This window comes from Hesperophylax consimilis, chromosome 3 (assembly GCF_061612785.1).
Source record: "Hesperophylax consimilis isolate HC1 chromosome 3, BYU_Hcon_1.0, whole genome shotgun sequence".
Lineage (NCBI taxonomy): Eukaryota > Metazoa > Arthropoda > Insecta > Trichoptera > Limnephilidae > Hesperophylax > Hesperophylax consimilis.
In genome coordinates, this window is record NC_142838.1 from 29,315,093 (window position 1) to 29,333,435 (window position 18,343).

Sequence of the window (18,343 nt, forward strand, 5' to 3'; positions counted from 1 at the left end):
GGAAGCTAAGTACAAGGTTATTTATTAATAGCAAGAAGGTGCACAGTGTTAGTGAATTGATTCAAAATGAAAAATCGTTGAACTTTTTTACGCTTCAGAACTATTTTCAAAAGTTTTACGAAGATTCCACCAGTAAGTTGTTGTTGATAAATAAACATCGAATTATATGTATTTGCATATTTTCGTAATACGGAATTTGAGTCCTATTAATCGAAAGGGCATACTTACTTAAGCTATTTTTGGTCTTAAGTAAGTTTTGCCTTGCGTCAGTGCCTGTTATTTATATTTATTTAAGTTAATTTTTAGCGTTTTTTAGGCACCGTATTATTCAAGCCATATCTACTTATTAATTCGATTGTAAAGTTTTTTGCTATACAAGAATTGAACCAGCAACCTGCCGACTCAATGCCATAGTAGGTATGTACAGGGCCAGCCATATGCGAGCGCAATTGCAGCAGTTCGCTCCGGACGCCGAATTGCCAAGGCGCCAAGACGCCGATAATATCCAACACTTCAGTCCAAACACATCGCCCTTGAGATTATTGTGCATATAAATGGCGCTACTTAAAAATACAAATATTCCGAATATTATTGATTACAGTGACCACCTAGGCATCTACTGTTTTTTTTTATAATCGGCGCCAAAAATTTTCTCGCGCCAGGCGCCGCTTGGCTCGCTAGGTACTAATGCGAATTCATTGAAGAATATGTGAAAGTGATTTAACTCACTTTGCAAAACGTCATCAAACAGAAGTTGAACTTAAGTACACATAAAAAAAAACATCGGTGGTATTTGTAATGCATATTTTTATTACGATTTCAACAGGCGCCAAAAACCGTTCTACTCCAGACTCCAAACTCTAGTCATCTTGTGACTCAAGGATTGTCTGCCACCCATAATTCCTTATTACAGATTGCAACCGAAATCACATGTCTCAAATTATAGTCGAATATCCGTCCAGCTTTTTGCGATTTGACCCCACGGAACAAGGGACAAAGGCGTCAGTCGGCTCCGCCTAGTGAATTAATTCCAAACTGATTCTGATTATACGACGTTCGGGTCCATTTGTCTTAGAGTCAATTGATTCAGTAGATATCTGATTATCTATTCAAAGTATGTGGGTTTCATTGTAATACGTCAAGAGTGACAAATTTCCCGGCTGACGTTGGTGATATGTGCGTCATTTACGCAAAAATACTCGGATGATACTGTTGAATCTGTATTATTTGATCAAATAGATAGTTTATCGTGGAAATCGTTTATCTTTGACGTTTGTAGCCAAGATACAATAAAACAGAAAATTATTACTCAGATTTTGTGATAAATGAGTGTTTGCCTTGCTAATATGCTCACTCGAGCAATTGGTTGTATATATATATTATACATATATACATTTATTAATATCATTCCTCAAAATATTAATATGAAAACATATGAACAGTGCTTACAGCTGTTTAAATCCAACGAGTTCACCTAGATTTCGCAGTTTTTCACATATTTTTAGGTTCTATAAATTTGTACTTGTTATGTCAAGCAATCGCTTATAACGTTTTTGCAAATTTGCCATAATATGCCAAAAATCGCTCGAGTGGTTATAACCGAAGTGGGGTCACTTGAAGTAGTGAAAACTTGCAATAAAAATTGTGCAGGTACAGTTCTTTAGACATTTTTTAATTTATTCAGTACGAAAAAGAGTTTTGAAGGTTAAAAACGGCGCTCGAAGCTGGGTAATAGTAGTAGTAGTATAGGTAACGTAGCGATAATTAGATGCATTAAAAAAAATCAATTTGCAAAAAACAAAGTTTTTTAAAGGGATTGTACCTTCCTTCCCAGGCTCTGGAGTCAACCGCGCTTTCAACCTTGCCACATGCCGATCGGGTACGACCTACATTTATTTCGTATATTGAGTGCTGTGATTGCCACCAACAGTCGATTGAATGCATTGCCATCGACAGCGAGTCAAGTGAGAGTAAGTGGGTTAATTTCCTCTACCAAGATTTGCATTCCTTCATGACCGAAATTAAAAGTGAAATTCAAGTAGATGTATTTAAAAAGCTTAGCATTGAATGTATTTCTGCGTAGGAAGAGTAGGTCTTGTTTACTGTCACTAGTGGAAGAGGGTCAGCAAGTGTTTACGATGCTTGAAAAATAATATTGTTAGGAAACTTACAGCGTGTCCTATTCATATCGGTTCCAGTTCGATCGGGTGCATGATATAGCGGGAGAAATAATCTCAGTTTTCATTATTTTATCGTCAAAGATTTCTTTGTGTCAGATTTTCTATTTTATGTTTCATCTCATTTATTCATTGGACTACAAATATATGATATAGATAATGGCTGATGCTGATAATTAACAGTGTTAGAATATTAAAGAGCGCATAACGTACCTATCATTGTTTATTACGCATCGATAAACGTTTTAAACAACGAAATAAATAACAAAAATTCGGCATTGCCAAAATTTATTCTACATACCGACTTCAACACGCTTTGGCTTCGATCTCTGAATTGTGAAATAAACATTAACTGTTTTATTTTATTTTTTATATTTATTTAAGTCTGAACGAAACACGCTGTATGTTAATTATACATTTGTGTGAGTACCTAATGCAATGAAGTCAACTACAGTTGATAGACCTATAAGGAATACGTAGAAACGTAAATCTGAAGGAATGAATGAGTAAATAAATACAATGTTCAGGGAAGTACAATGTAGTTAAATACACACGGAGAAAAATGATCTTGTTAAAAAAGTGATAACATGCCACTTTCCTGATAAAATATCAGACATTCAGAACATATCGAGAACACGTGTTCTTTTCCTAATAAATATCGTGACGGAATGCGACAATATCAATATTTGTATAAAAATGTGTTCCGCCGTCCTCATAAAACATTCGCTTTTGACTGATACTTTGTTAGGAACTTTGTCAATACATTCGTTGAAGACCTGCAGTCCCGTTTTTAACAAGAAAACTAATAATATGACCAGATTTTTAATAAATTAACAGTATTTCATATCAGTAAGATGTGTCCGTGCACCTACACAGTTGCCTAGAGTAAAATCTGACTTTCTATATTCGTTCACTTGTATATTAAAAAAATATTTTCTACGTTATTGAATCGATAAGTTTGTAAAACGTGAAATACTTCGATAAGATTACGATATTTGTTTAAAAATAATAATAATGGGATTGAGAAACGTACGGCGTAGCCTTATCACAGGGGGACTCCTATTGGTCCAAAATGAACGGAGTTCACGGCGAACGGCGAAGCGCGCGAACTGTTCAAACAACACGCAAGATAAAGCGCGACACTAGTAAAGTTACTTTTGTTAAAATGACATGTCCGTAATAATATTATCTACTAATACTATTACGTAGGTACACAGAGCTGAAGCACTTTTTGTATTGGACTGCACACTATTTGCAAAGTTACAAGGTGAAAGAGATTACAGGCAGATTACAGGTTATAAACTTTGAACGTTTTTATAAATCCTAAAAAATACAGGAAAAAGCAATGATTTATATAGCGTCGTTTTTGTAAAAAAATACAGTGTGTGGCAAGCCTACCCACGACGGAAGTGAAACTTTTAGTATTCTTCTCTCTCTCTTTTCATTTCATATTATTATTATTCAGAATGCTGTACATTATAGTTTTAAAAAGCATAAATTTATTTATAGGCGTGTTGTTAACAAATGAACGTTTAACTAGATTCCTAATATTGCATATTTATAAGTAGTATGTGATAAAAAAAATTAAGAGTTATAAAAATATGGGATTCGAAACCGGGTCCTGCATAACGAGTGTCGAACGCTCTGCCTCTAGACCACGAGGAGAGGTATCTCGCGCGACGAGAACCGCGTATAACGTGTACTCCTCAATTGACTTTTAACGTGTAAATTTTCGTTTTCAAACACGGCAAATGAATAATATCACATAACGTCTCGTTAACGCTTTATATAGGGTCGAATAGAAGATATATCGAGAATAATTAGTCGCGTTATCGGCCTTGATTAGTAATTTTAATAATTCAAAATAAAAATAATTAATCAAAATACCGAGCGACTCTACCGGCTCGATTTGTAAGCTATATATTTCGACAAAAATATCATATAGGTACCGACCGTTAATTCTAGCCAATTACTCGAGTGAACACCTACGGTCTCGAGTCTCACTAAATGGATTTAGACATTTCGGGAGACTATCGGTTAAAATTAACAAATTTATCTAATTTTTTAAAAAAATATTTAAAAAATGTAAATATTTTCTTATATGTATGCCTTACAAAGTCGCAGCACGAGAGCATTTTATCACTTTTCCTTGTATTAAAAAAATCACAAAAAGAAAAAAATAATAATTAAAGCGGGGATCGAACCTCGGTTCTTCACGACGACAATCGGGCGTTCTGCCTCTAGACCGCGAAGCTTAGATTGGAGAGTGACCTAAACTAGGTATATAATATTAGCTGGGCTCCTATAGCGAAATGATCCCCGTTTTTCGTGACGGTCATGAGTCGGTTTTACTCCGGTCCTCGAAAATGCATAACGCGCGTAAATAAGTTTCACTTCAAAAAAACAATACATTCAGTACCTACATAAATCGTACAAATAAAAACAATTATTTAGGTTTATTTACTAAATAATTGTAAAACGTTATATTAAAACATTACGTTTATAGAGTGAAATGTACCTGTAATTATATAGAACCCATGCAGTAGAATAGTATTATGCTAACCTTCATCAATTATTATTATTGAGGTATGATATTATAGCCTTTTTGTAACTATATTCCTTGCTGTTGAACACATCTGCAATTTCTGCGAAAGTATTGCCTGTGCGGGCGCAATTGGAGCATTCCGCTCCTTCCAAGGGGCCAGGCGCCGACAATACCTAACAGAGCAGAGCCTCAAGTTATGGGAAGGGACGAAGCCACAGAAAATGCGCGAAACGCAGATTTCAGTTACTTCGTTCCGTTCCCATAATTCGAGGCTCGACTCGCGTTTGGGTTGGCAAATGTATACGCAGCTTATCAGTCCAAACACATCGCCCTTGATATTATTTTAGCAAAAATACGAATCATCGGAATATTATTCATTACACCTACCTAGGCATCTATTGGTTTCGACAAGAGGCCCTAAAATTTTACTAAGATTATTACAAAACAATGGAGAATTAAAAATAATGTCTCAAAAATAAAGTATCAAAGTTTTATTGCATGTTTCACCCTGATTGTCCTGATATAAATATATTATGCTAATTGCATATATCTATAGGCCAGTGCAATTAGCGATTCGCGATCGAAGTAATTCCGGTAGTCCCAATTTTTTTATATGTTATATAAACTGATCTCCTGATGTAAAATCTGAGTTTCCGACCTTGGCGCACCTGTGCTCGCGCCGCCATTTTGAAAAAACTGGCCGAAATCGGGCCAAAATCTAGTTTTTCCCAAATACCTCATTTCCAATGCAAATTTCGCCTAAAGTATCTTTTCAAATATAATAAAACATAAAATAACCTACAACTTTTGTGGAAACAAATTTCTTCTATCTCTAATAGGTACCGAGGTAAAGGTCGTAAAGGTGCGTATATTTTTGAAAAAACAATTTTTTTGCGCGACTAGGTTTGGTTTTTTATAAATACCTCGTTTCCAGTACAATTTTGTGAAAAATTTATTGATAATAATTTTGTAGAAAATAAAATTTCGTTAAACAAATAGGTACATAATTTATATTTTTTTATCTCTATTACGTATCCAAACTCTAATCCACCAAAACCAGGCCAAAAATTGAAACAGAGGTTAGGTGTTTTAAACTTGGCATTCCTTGATTTTATTTTTCTTTAACAATTATTGTTCTAAGAACATATACGTTGACAACAATCGTCATGCCTGTGTCAGACCTAGCTATAAATATAGTAGATAGACTATTTCAGCATATCGGTCGCCATACATTCCCAATAGGAAGACCACTAAAATAGGCAAAGCCACTACATTTGTGCTCGCAGCTTGGTCTGACATGCCTATCAACGTAATCACAATATACATTTAAGATTATTAATACAATTAAGATGATAAGGTATATAAAAAATTGGTATTTGCGTAAAATTAACATTTATTGACATTCTTTTCTTTATTAGTTAAGTTGTCAGCATAACAAAAAATAAAATTAATGGTAGATCAGTTTAGACAGAAGTACGAGCCCTTGACTATAGTTTCTTACTTCTGGCCCTGAATAGCTTCTTCATCTGTCTTATCACTCAAATTTGTGGCGACTGGGTCATCATATTCCTCGTCATCGTCATCAACGAAGGCTTCTACAGCATTCTCGCAGGAGTTGCAATTGCAATGAATGCAGAGTAGGGAACATTTCAAACCCGACTTTCTGCAGGTGCACTTTCCAGCGCAACCTTTTTTGCATTGACATGATATGAAGTTCAGCAAGGCCTGAGGTGCAGCTTCCTTCAACATTGTTACTGGAGTAAGTAACCCAACAGCATCCTTTTCCCACCCCCATTCAGTCGGATCTTTATCGTGACCAAGCCAAGTCTGCACTTGCAAGTATGTTCTTGAAGCGTGTTGCTGGACTGCATCTTTGGTGGGTGGTAGCCTGGATAAATTGAATTTGTTCTTTTTTACTCCTTTGACAAAAATGATGTACCTTAAATTTTACAAATTTGATTTCTCGTTGCCGCCATACAAAAGTGCAAATAGTTGTTCGGCAGCCAAAGTGATTGTTTCTGTCTTTGCTTTTGGGTCTTGAAATACACGAACAAATTCATTCACTGAGTGGTTCTTGAGAAGAATATTACAAAATTTGTTTTTGCCTTGACCGAAAGGAGCTCCAGTTGTATCGCAACCACTTATGGCATGAAGGAATAAAATGTTTTCAACTATTTCAATGTGTTCATTTGTTTGAGTACAACGCGTTAGGTGATTTACCTTTTCCAACTTTTTGGTAATATACGTTGGGAGGTGAGAGAGCTGTGAGGATTACCAGCAGATCAATATCCTGACCAACGATTATGACTACATCATGTTGAGATGACAACGAATTTGCTGTGTTCACTATGAGAACGTCAGTATCCTCTTCAGCTTGTACTGTCGTTATGTGGGATCGTGCAAATGAGGTTCTGAGTAGGGAAATAAAACAAAACTTCTTCTTCGAAAGAGTTACAACTTCAGCAGAAGTTGTAACTCTGGCACGCCGTGCTCTTTCCACCCCTTTAGTGCTTTTCTTTTCCATAGAATCTGGGTATCAATCGAATACCACTACTGCATTGGATCCATAATGATTTTGTACATACCTGACATATTGCTGGAAAATTACTGAAAAAAGTTGAGCACGACCCCATACAACTTTGTGCAGTAAATATCCTCCATCAATTACGTGTATTTTACTGCTTCCCAGTTCTGTATTATTTGGTAGAGGGTTGAATGTTGAATGAAATATAGACTTTGTTTCTTTGCGCATGCCTTCCTCTGAGAAAAGAGACGATGGTACAGGAGAGAGTTCATATTGAAAATATTCTTTAAGTTCACTTTCAGACTTTTTGGCAATACACATACGATGGAATAGCATTAATGGATCTATTGCCATAGTCACACCCTGATTTTTGACACTGCTGGTCACCGCCGCAAGAGAAACTATCGCATCATTACGTTTTAAGTGTAGGTTTCCAAAGTTCTGGTTGATAACTTTAGACATAGCTAATTTCCCCATCTTTTCAGCCATGTCACAAGTGACTTTGCTATCCCCGATTGTGCCACTGTTAATAGACATAATCACGTTTGTTTTAGGAAATGCTTCATGGCAAGCAAACCAATCAATGAGAGTTTGAACGTCTCGATCATCCCTCTTAATTCTTGTAGGCCTGATCTCTACATGTTGCTCTGACGTTCCTGATTCAATCCCTGAATTCCATTGTTCCATTCAACTGAAGGGAACCGGAGGGGTGGAGTAGAAGGGTGGGGGAGGGGGGTAGCCTCCCCCATACTGAAGTGCCCTCTAGTAAATTTATAGATGCATGTATTTAAAAATGCAAACAAAAATCTAATAACGTGATAATAAACCGTGATAGATTTTCTGTGCGTACCTACCTAGATTTGTTTATTCTTTGTATCGGTAAAAACACTATATTAACATAAAAAATGCACAGCTTTTTTTGAAATTTTATGTTCTACATAATTGGTATCAATAAAATTTTCATGAAATTCCACTGGAAACGAGGTATTTATAAAAAACCAAAGCTAGTCGCGCAAAAAACTTGTTTTTTCAAAAATATATGCACCTTTACGACTTTCTACCTCGGTACCTATTAGAGATTAAAGTTGTAGGTTATTTTATGTTTTATTATATTTGTAAAGATACTTTAGCCGAAATTTGCATTGGAAATGAGGTATTTGGGAAAAACTAGATTTTGGCCCGATTTCGGCCAGTTTTTTCAAAATGGCGGCGCGAGCACAGGTGCGCCAAGGTCGGAAACTCAGATTTTACATCAGGGGATCAGTTTATATAACATATAAAAAAATTGGGACTACCGGAATTACTTCGATCGCGACCCCCTTTTTGGCGCTAATTGCACTGGCCTACTAATGCATGTCATGTTTGTGTCGCTGAAGTGAAATATAAGTATTTACAATAGTTCTATTGTAAAAAGGGTGAATAATGATGAACTCACACAAATATTATTTAATGGATTTCCCTAATTAGTCGACAATAAATCGTAGATGAGAAATGCATTTCGTTGCATCGCATTAATCTCCTTTCCAAAGGCTCCGATTACCATAGAACGTGAATAACAATAAATATGCAAACATTGCAACATGATGAATCACTTATCTGCAATATAAGTACATATTTATTAGTTGTATTTTTGTTTGTGCCTCTAAAAACTCGCAAACTAAACTAGTATTTTTTTACCAATAGTGTGAATATCAACGTAAATGTCCTCAGCATAAATGTAATTTCTAAACACAAAACGGACATTAAGATAGAAGAAATCGAGGATGCCCGAGGACATGGCACGATCAAGTGAATGTAATAATAAATTGAGTCGGGTCAGAGTCAAAATAACAGAAGGGTATTTGTGAGATGAGTTTGGCGATCTATTCATTCTGCTTATCCCTGGTGGGAAAGGATGTCATCGTTAATTAGTAGTAAGTTTGAGGTCGTGCACGAAAATGAGTTATGTAGGTATCTTTAAATTAATCCACAGATTAAAAATTTTTAGGCATTTCTGCTGTGAAAAGGTGAAATACCGGAACTTTTTAACTTTTTTGACAGCTATCTTATATTTCTTGTGCATGTACGTTTGTGGCGCCGAAATAAATAAATAACAAATATTTTACTTAAAAACCTGACGTATTGAAGTGTACGGTCATTGCCTTTTTATATTTTTTGCAAAGAAATTGATAAATCAAAATGTTCACTAAATAGAAAAAATGCCATCATTTGGACATAGCATGTCGTGCAAGATAAAAGTCAGATCATGTCTGATAGCGACCTTTTCAGCAATAAGGCAATTGACCTTGGCAATCATCTGGCAACTTCCTCGTCCTGTAGATCATTATTTCCGACATTGAAATCTATTGCTTCGTTAATCTGCCGCAGTTCGGTAGCTATCTTTTATACGGCTCGCTTTAGAACAGTTCAGTGATAAGGGCAAGCCCACATTACATATTATAATATGAAGACGAAAGAGGAGTGTTGTTATTTAATTGTATAAAAGAGGATCGAAAGCAGCTATTAATAAGTTAAAATATATTAACTGATCATCAGGCCATTTCTCACATGGCAAACATGTTGGCACACTCCTGGTTCAATCACACTCCTCTAAGTTATGTATCGTCTCATCTGTTATTCCGTCTGTTGCCATGATTCAAATCAACAATTTCATTGATTTGATTGGGCCTGCCATGTCTTCCTGGGGCTTCCCTGACTTTCATATATTTTTCTGACACTCCTTTCACCATCCTTACTTTTTAAATGTCCAAACCATGAAAGATTCATCGTTATAAGTGTTAAAACAAACGACTACGCACTAAATATCTACCAAAATAACACCCTGGTAAAATGAAAAGGACGCAAAATACAAATCTGTCTTGACAGAATTGCAAAATTTTAATAATTTTATTTAAAACTAGTGCAGAATCTACAGACGCATTGCTAGATTAAGCGAACCATTAGTCTTAAATAAAGAAGCCACATATACCTTAATTTGCGTAGTATTTGAAATTGAATATGAGGTACCAGATATTACAAGACAATAAGTGAACTGTTGTTCACAACCTAAGTATAGCATTATGTATTATTATAGGCTTATAGAAGTTTTTCTGGGTCCAAATATTTAACAGGGGATTTGCAATCTAGCAAAGATTTGACGAGATCATCAAATATATTTATATATTCGGAACCAATGTGCTTAATAAAATATATTGTTTTATCATTTACAATTGTACCTACATAAAGTTTACCCGGGTTCAATTAATCGAATGATTGGTGAAGATGCAAAGAGTGGACACTGTATCTTGTACCATCTATTGATATAATAACAGCAATCGGAATATCATAATTTTTTTAAGTCTCTTATGAATCCACCCTGCATATTATAATATAAATCAACTTCTACGTAAAGTTCTTTTGGGTTTAAATAATGAACTGATTGGCAATGTAGTAAAGACTCAACACTGTCTCTATCAATAGAATCCGTTTAAAGCTTTTATTTATTCTGAATCTACTGTGCATGCGTTAGTGGTTGCGCGATACAAATAGTTATTCGTATCGAGGAAGGTGTCCCGAAGGTTGCGGGTCGGAGCTGTGTCAGCAGGAATATGGGGCAGTGCTGATCGCAGGCTGTAATGCGTCCCATCCGGTAATTGCAGCAATTGCTGCTCCGTGAATCCTGGCAGGAAACCTCGGCCATATTGTTATGATGGCTATTATATCGACTTGTAACGACAACACTCGTTCTTCTCACCGGATCTCCCAACCAACCAACATGGTCGGTTGCGTGAAAACTTCTACACCGAACTACATATTGCAAAATATGTAGTTCTTTTCTATAAAGATTGTGGCAAACACAATGGGTATTATTAACAAATTTTACACACCTGTTAAACAACAATTAACGTATGGTTTGGTTGTTGATCAGTTGTGTAAAATTTAAAACAAGTTTATTAGTAAGGGGTAATACTCTAAAGCAATTCAGAGTGTGGATGGAATAATTACTGAATATGTTCCGTGAACACCTCACCTGTTTTTACAAGAAATAACGCTGTTAGTGTCTATTAGTTTAAGCGTGCGCAACGTTTTATGATTTACAAAAAAAATGTATTTCTGATTTCTATTCGGGTGATTCTTTGACACTTGCAATCGAAATGGATGCAATCATAATAATGATCCAATGCAATCGTTGCAACGGTCGTTAATTTACTGACTAGGGCATTATAATCACGTGCAGAGGAGGGATACTCAATTGCCTCAAGAGGTTAAGGCCTCTAGAAACTCACTATTGTACTTGTAATAATGGGAACCTACGTGTGCATTGCCTTGATTTATGTACCTACAATTATTTTCAAAGAAAAAGTTTTTTTCGCTTGATGTGTTTGAAATTATTATTGGATGTTTTTTACCTGTTTTTTCATTTCAATAATGGCTGTTTTCGTTTTTCTAATTGTATAATTTGATTAGCACTCCCTTGATAATTTGGATGAGTAAAATGAACCTCAATGAACCAAGAATTTCATGAGATTTTTGAATATAACAAAAAAAACATATTGCAGATCTTTTGAAAGAGTAGCTAAAATATAAGTATAATTTGACCTTGGTTGCAAAAAGGTACAGCGAACTTTGACGGCGTGAAATATGACATTTAAAAGTCAATAATGTTTTTCCTTAAACCAACATTAATATTTTTATTACCTTCGTAGTTGCGATTAATTTGTCTGGAGTAGAAATATAAAAAAAAAACTTTTCGTATTTAACACTTTTTTATGATATTATTTAGCAACAAATGTTGAACCAACGATCCAAAAGCTTTTGCGATTGAAGCAACAAAAATTGTGATTAAAACGGTTTATTAAACATTTTATTTCATAATCGCTTAGTTATGATTAAATTATACCTAATCTTTGCAAGCTTCTGAAAAATCCGTAGATTTCAATAGTAATCCATCAAAGCCAGAGTCTCTTAGAAGCTGGGCAAACTGAACAGGGCCCGCAGATACTTTAATAGTGACCCCGTACAAATCGCAAGTACATCCCACTGTTGAATTTGGCAGCCACCTCTAGTCTGAAGCCCCAAAATACCTGAAAAAACCCATAACTCCTGGAAAAGGGCGGTACGTTTGATAAATTCCCCTATCTTAACAAGCGGATTGCAATTTTTACAGCACAGGCGTCACGTAGGTATGCTGTCACTATTCTACCGGTATTTAAATGGAAGGTGCTCCGGGGGAAACACGTCAAATGCTCGCCCAACATGTGTACACGGTTGACATTTGTCACATGTATGTCACAGAGTATGACGTAGGCAAATTATATTCCTCAGGGTCTACTGTATGAAGTTGTTGTTAAAAAAAGCTACATTCAACATAAAATCAAACTTATATAAATTCAAATAATATTATATCTTATCTGTCTAAGTGCATGTGAAACTATGCGTTTAAACTTCAAATACAAAATTTATTTGCAAAGAGATATTATTACAGATAAATGAAGCCGATGTTTCTTTAAGGTAATCTATGATTAAAGAGTGAGCGGAGGAAATTAAAAAAAAACACTGCTGCATTTTATGTGTTGATTTCGTGGATAATAATACCACCTGACAAATTCTTTGCTTTGCCAATTTGAAATGGAGCCAACCCACATGACAATATTATTATATTTTACCTCAAGTATGCTAGTGCGCGTAGGACGTAGGAAATTGGTGATTGATGATATTGTTACCGATTATGTACTTCTTATTGTCGTATGGGGAAATGCAATCAACGTTGAAGCGATTAAATAATTTTATGAAAATATTGACGATTGTTAAACAAAAATTGCATGTTAAAATTATATATACCAGAAAAACGTATCAGTATTATTTTTTTAAATGTTTATTCTAAAATTAAAAAATATTATATTATTTACAGAAAATATAGTAATTATTTAACCTAATTTTATACATTGGATGTACCACCATAATAAATCTAGGCTTGTGTGTATGGGAGAAGTGTCATTTTGTTCGTTATTTTTATGTATGTATATGCCAAATACTACTACGACTTCCACATTAGACAGGCCACAATTTCATTAAAAGTACCTACCTGACATATGCATTCATAGAATTTAAATAAGGAGGATTTTATAGACTTTCTGATACCTAACTCATATTATCGAAATCTGACGTGGGCACTTACTATCGTGAATAATTTGTTTCCGCGTCAAACACATTTAATATCCGACTTTTCACAAAAATTGTATAAAACCTTAACAACGCATTTTGACTTAACTTGAATCTTGAGCTGCAGTAAATTGTTGTAAATTAGCATAAACCTCAATTTTACAATTAAATTTATAGCAAAAAAAGATGGCTAAACCCAAAAAATGACAGAAAGGCCTTGACAACAAACATTATTTAAAAAAAACGTCTTGGTACACACACCACAGTCGTCTATAGGCAATGAGCAAATTTGTGGAAAACATTTTAGAATAGGTATGTAGGTACCTAGCTAAGATCTTCAACAGTGCAAGATTTTTATGAGATTTAAGCACTTGAATAATACGTTCACAGAATCCTTCAGAGGGTTGCACTTCATACAAATTGTTCAAATCAGGTAGCTCAAATTATAAATACCCCATAATAAAGATCCAGGCACTCTCTTCAATAGGGTGTGAGTACATGAATAGCCCCGCATTAAAATGAATGGGAGAGCATAAAAGGAGGAAGATGCATGAAAAGATTAGGGCCTTCAATGGGAGACCTTGAGGGAGAAATTGGGAAGGCCAAGGACTAGTGAAGATCATGAAGCCAGACGGTAAAAAAAAACAAGCCGTAAAAACAATGTTTTTTTTCCAAAATACATCGATTTTCAATTTTCGACGTTGTTGCGCGATTTCTTGGTACGGCTATTAGCCAATTTCAAAGATTTTGATCTTAATTTTACTGAGGATTGAACCTTCCTCCCCAGGGACTGATTAAAATAAATAAACACCGCTAAATTTACATTTCCATACAATTTCAGTCTATGCATGATTGCTACCAAAGAGGTTGATAGAATGCATTTTCATCATCGGCGAGGCTATATGTCAAGTTTCAGCTCATTCGGATGTGGGGAAGTGGGTCAATTTCCACATTAATTTCAATCAGTCATTCAATCAAGAAAACAAAATCGAAATTCAAATAGATACATTAAAAAATATATATGGAAATGTTTTAAAAATAAGTCAGTTATCGATAGATTTTAAATACACAAAACATCAACTGCATTTTTTACTGAAATGGATGGGGTCATTTCAGATTCGTGAAACTAATAGCAAAAAATTCGCTGTGATCAATACAGTTCAAACAATAATGAAATTGAAAACAAATATTTTTATTATTCTGGTACAACCTCTTTGTTGGGGGTTTAATTAACAGTATTAGGGCAATCTTTACTCTACGTACTGCAGCATGGAATATTCAGCACTTGATTATATTTGTATTCATACAATACAAATATACGCAAATAAAAAATCCCATTATTATAGATGGGTATTTTTTATAACAGTGTTTAGGGTGAATAAATTTATGTCCCATTTAAAGTTGGTTAGCTGGTTTCACGATTGCCCTGGGGTTGGTCTTTTTACCACTTATTACGATTTACGAACGATCGTATAATTTAGAATACATTTTAGAAATTAAATAGAGTAGGTACCTAGTAGATTACCTAGTACTTGTTTAATGAATCTCACTTCCTTACTACAATAATTTACGACGCTGTTGCCGATAAAAATTGCATTTCAGTGTGTGAACTTTTGACCCATGGTGGATTAACGCATTGAGGTTAGACCCGTATCGCACTGCAATGCCAGGATCACTTCGTCGCTATTGTTTAATATTTTCAACGATGAAATTGATCAATAGCACTATAATTATCTGAAATACACATTTTTAGTGATGAACTTTACGAAGAAATCAAAACAAATATGTGATAGTTTGTTTCTAAAACATCAAAAGAGAAGCATATAACGTTAAGTAACTATTGTATTTAATGTTGACAAAATCATGTACAGTATGCATTTAAACTTATAACTTCACGTTTGTAAATGATATTTCACCTCTCTCGTGAATTGCTTATATATAACATATAAAATCATGGCTTTCTTCTTACGAATGCAAAAGCCCTAATTTACAACAAAGGTGTGAAATTAAACCAATTAACATAGACTTATCATCACGTATCATATCATCTCAAGACATAATATAGGTACATATAGTTTTAAATTTTATCGAAATGTATAGTATACATTTCGATAAAATTTAAAGTAATGCATAAACAATAATGTTATAAAAACTGTAAGTAAACTACAACAATTTTGCAAAAAAAATATGTATGAATGAAACAGAAATATGAATAATTCTAAATATGTTTATAGTGTGGAGACAGAATTGGGACTTAATCGCGTAATTAATTATAACTTCTGCAGTAGACTATACTCGTATATAGACTCTGAACAAACTAAGACTACTGTTTGATAAAACTGTATAGCATCATCATCTGAATAATTAATGAGGAAACTGTAAGAGCCTCTGCCAAATTTGTTTTGTAGCAAAGTTTTTGGTTTAATTCTGAGCAAAAGAGGATGAAGCTCATTTGTGGTGTGACCTTGTAAGTGACTACCGTATCGTCAGTCTTCATTCAGAAACGCCACGCAATGTCTTGTTGATGATGACAAAAAACGGTCTTCGAATTATATTATAGATCCGCATGCAAAATATCACACTGGTGTGACGCAATGTGGGCACATCATGCAGTAATCTATTACATAAAGGTGAATTGTTGCTTCAATTGGTTCATGTCATACTTTTGTCTGCGTCCTATTTGACTTATTCGAATATATTCTTGTTCCTACAATAACTTGGTACTGATAGGAAAACAAAAAAAAAATTATTTAAATAAAATTTGTTCATTTGTACCGAATATAAACACTCTAATAGAATAACATTTCAGAGACTCAAGATGGATGAAAAATTTGGTAAAATTAACCATATAAATCCTAAAAATCTAGGTACCTATTTTATGCATTGGTGCTGAAAGGCCACCACATTTGGTGACCGGAGATTGGTTAGACGATATAAGACTGCTGCAAGACTTTTACGCTACTTGGAAAAATAAGAACATGATGTTTCATCATTTTACTAGAGCGGTTGTGTAGATAAAACCAAACTGCATGCAAAATTTTTACGAATCCTTATTGAATTCATAGCTGATATAAGTGAATAAATCATGACTTATTACATTAATTCAATACACAAAAGAGAATTTCCCTTTTCAACGATGTAATTGCATGTAAATTACAGTTCTCAAGAGCATAATCAAATGGTATGAAAATCGAAAAGTATATTGCACTCGAGGCAGCAGTGTGCTCTTTGCAGTTTTCTGCCTGTCTTAGTTCACAGATCCGCGAGTGGGTTCAAGTGTTCCCAGGCGTGTGAACTGGTCTGATGGGCCGTTGGGATGCTGCGTGATGTGTGAAGCAGGAAGATGTGGGAGAAGAGGCACTTCAGCCAGAATACTAAACAGATCATTATACAGTCTTTATTTGAATGAGATTGGCGCATGGCGGCTTGAGGAACATACAGGGGAGGAATTTTAAGATTACGTCACTTGTTTTTGGTCACTACAATAAATACTGAATAAAATTGATGGGTCCTTGCAGTGACTACAAGTTACTATTGGAATTGGGAAACGCCAATAGTCTTTAGCGAGAATCGCCGATTATCTCACGTTACATTCTTGAATGGGAAGAAACTTAGGTAAGTGAAGGGCGTCAGTATGGATCCAGTAGATATCATCAAACACTTCACGCAGAAGTTTTGTTGAAAGTAAAATAATACAATGAAGCATGTGCGAGAAGGGCCGCAATAGGCCTACGTAGATCTCAAATCTTTTCTGCATTCCATTACAAATTACAAAGTACAAGAGTTAAGTTCAGCAACTGAAATGAGGAACGTGTGGAGCACTCGCTCATACCCATATATGCTCACACTCGTACTCATGCCATAATAATAATACCTCGAAAGCGTAGGTAAACACTTGAATAAAATTGCATCCTCATCTCAATAACCCAGTTTTGTCAACGCATTAAAGTCTACCGAGAACACGGATACATCAGGAAATTATTATTATTTCATATAACACCTACAACAGACCAAATACCTTACACAAGTTTCTCAGAAATATGCATCGCGTATTATTTCCGTAGGCGGTTTGAAACAATCCATGCATTTACGATATTTTCATTCGTTTTAAAAACGGGGTTTTTACAAACAAGCATTCTCTCCAAGAATTCTGTCGTATTTACGAATACCAATAATGTTTTCAAAACTCTAGGAACCGAAACATTATTTGAAAACAAAGCACAAAAGTTATTTTAAAAATGGAGTGATTCTCAACGCGGTGTCATCACGCAATTTTAAGGTGAACAAGAACAAAAAATACATCAATATAAGTTGATGTAATTAAGTACACGGGTATTAAGAAAGCATGGACTAATTAATACTAACCAACTTATGCGAAAATTATTAACAGATCCCATGTGACACTGGAATCAATCACTTCACACTTCACTGGTTATTAATTATTTCACTTTGACATTATTTCTAATTAAATGTGCACAGGATACGGTAAAGTCACTTGGCACATATAATAAAGTTCGAAATGCTTTCGTTTCGTTCGTTAATTCGTAGATTTTTTCTGCATGCATGAAATTTCTGAAATTATGTTTTAGTTTTGACTGCTGTAATATGTATTTATTATATTTTTGGTGGCTCATTTAGATATTTTTGAATTTGCATTAATGTTTATAGTGACATAGTGCACGGAGGCAGTATAATAATAGGAGTGTAAGGGATGAATTTCACCCCAAAACGTTTGGCTAGGTAAACCATTCGTCGAAGCTTTTCTTGACAGTATCAAATCATGTCTTTGGCGCATGAAAGGTTTTATAATATTAAAAAAATATTTTTTATCTCGACGGAATTAACATGCTTAAAAAACGATTGTGTGTTTAAAAAACTGTTATCAATTTTATTATTATTCTGTTTCCCAATAATTTGGTCAGTTACCAACTACATACTTGTATAACAATCAAAGTT

The 18,343-nt window shown here is 34.7% G+C and overlaps 1 protein-coding gene across 5 annotated transcripts in view; it reads right to left on the reverse strand.

The window, feature by feature from the left end:
- The window catches only part of wdp (Leucine rich repeat protein windpipe), an 85,683-nt gene that overhangs the window by 8,978 nt on the left and 58,362 nt on the right, over positions 1-18,343 (reverse strand). The window lies entirely within an intron of this gene.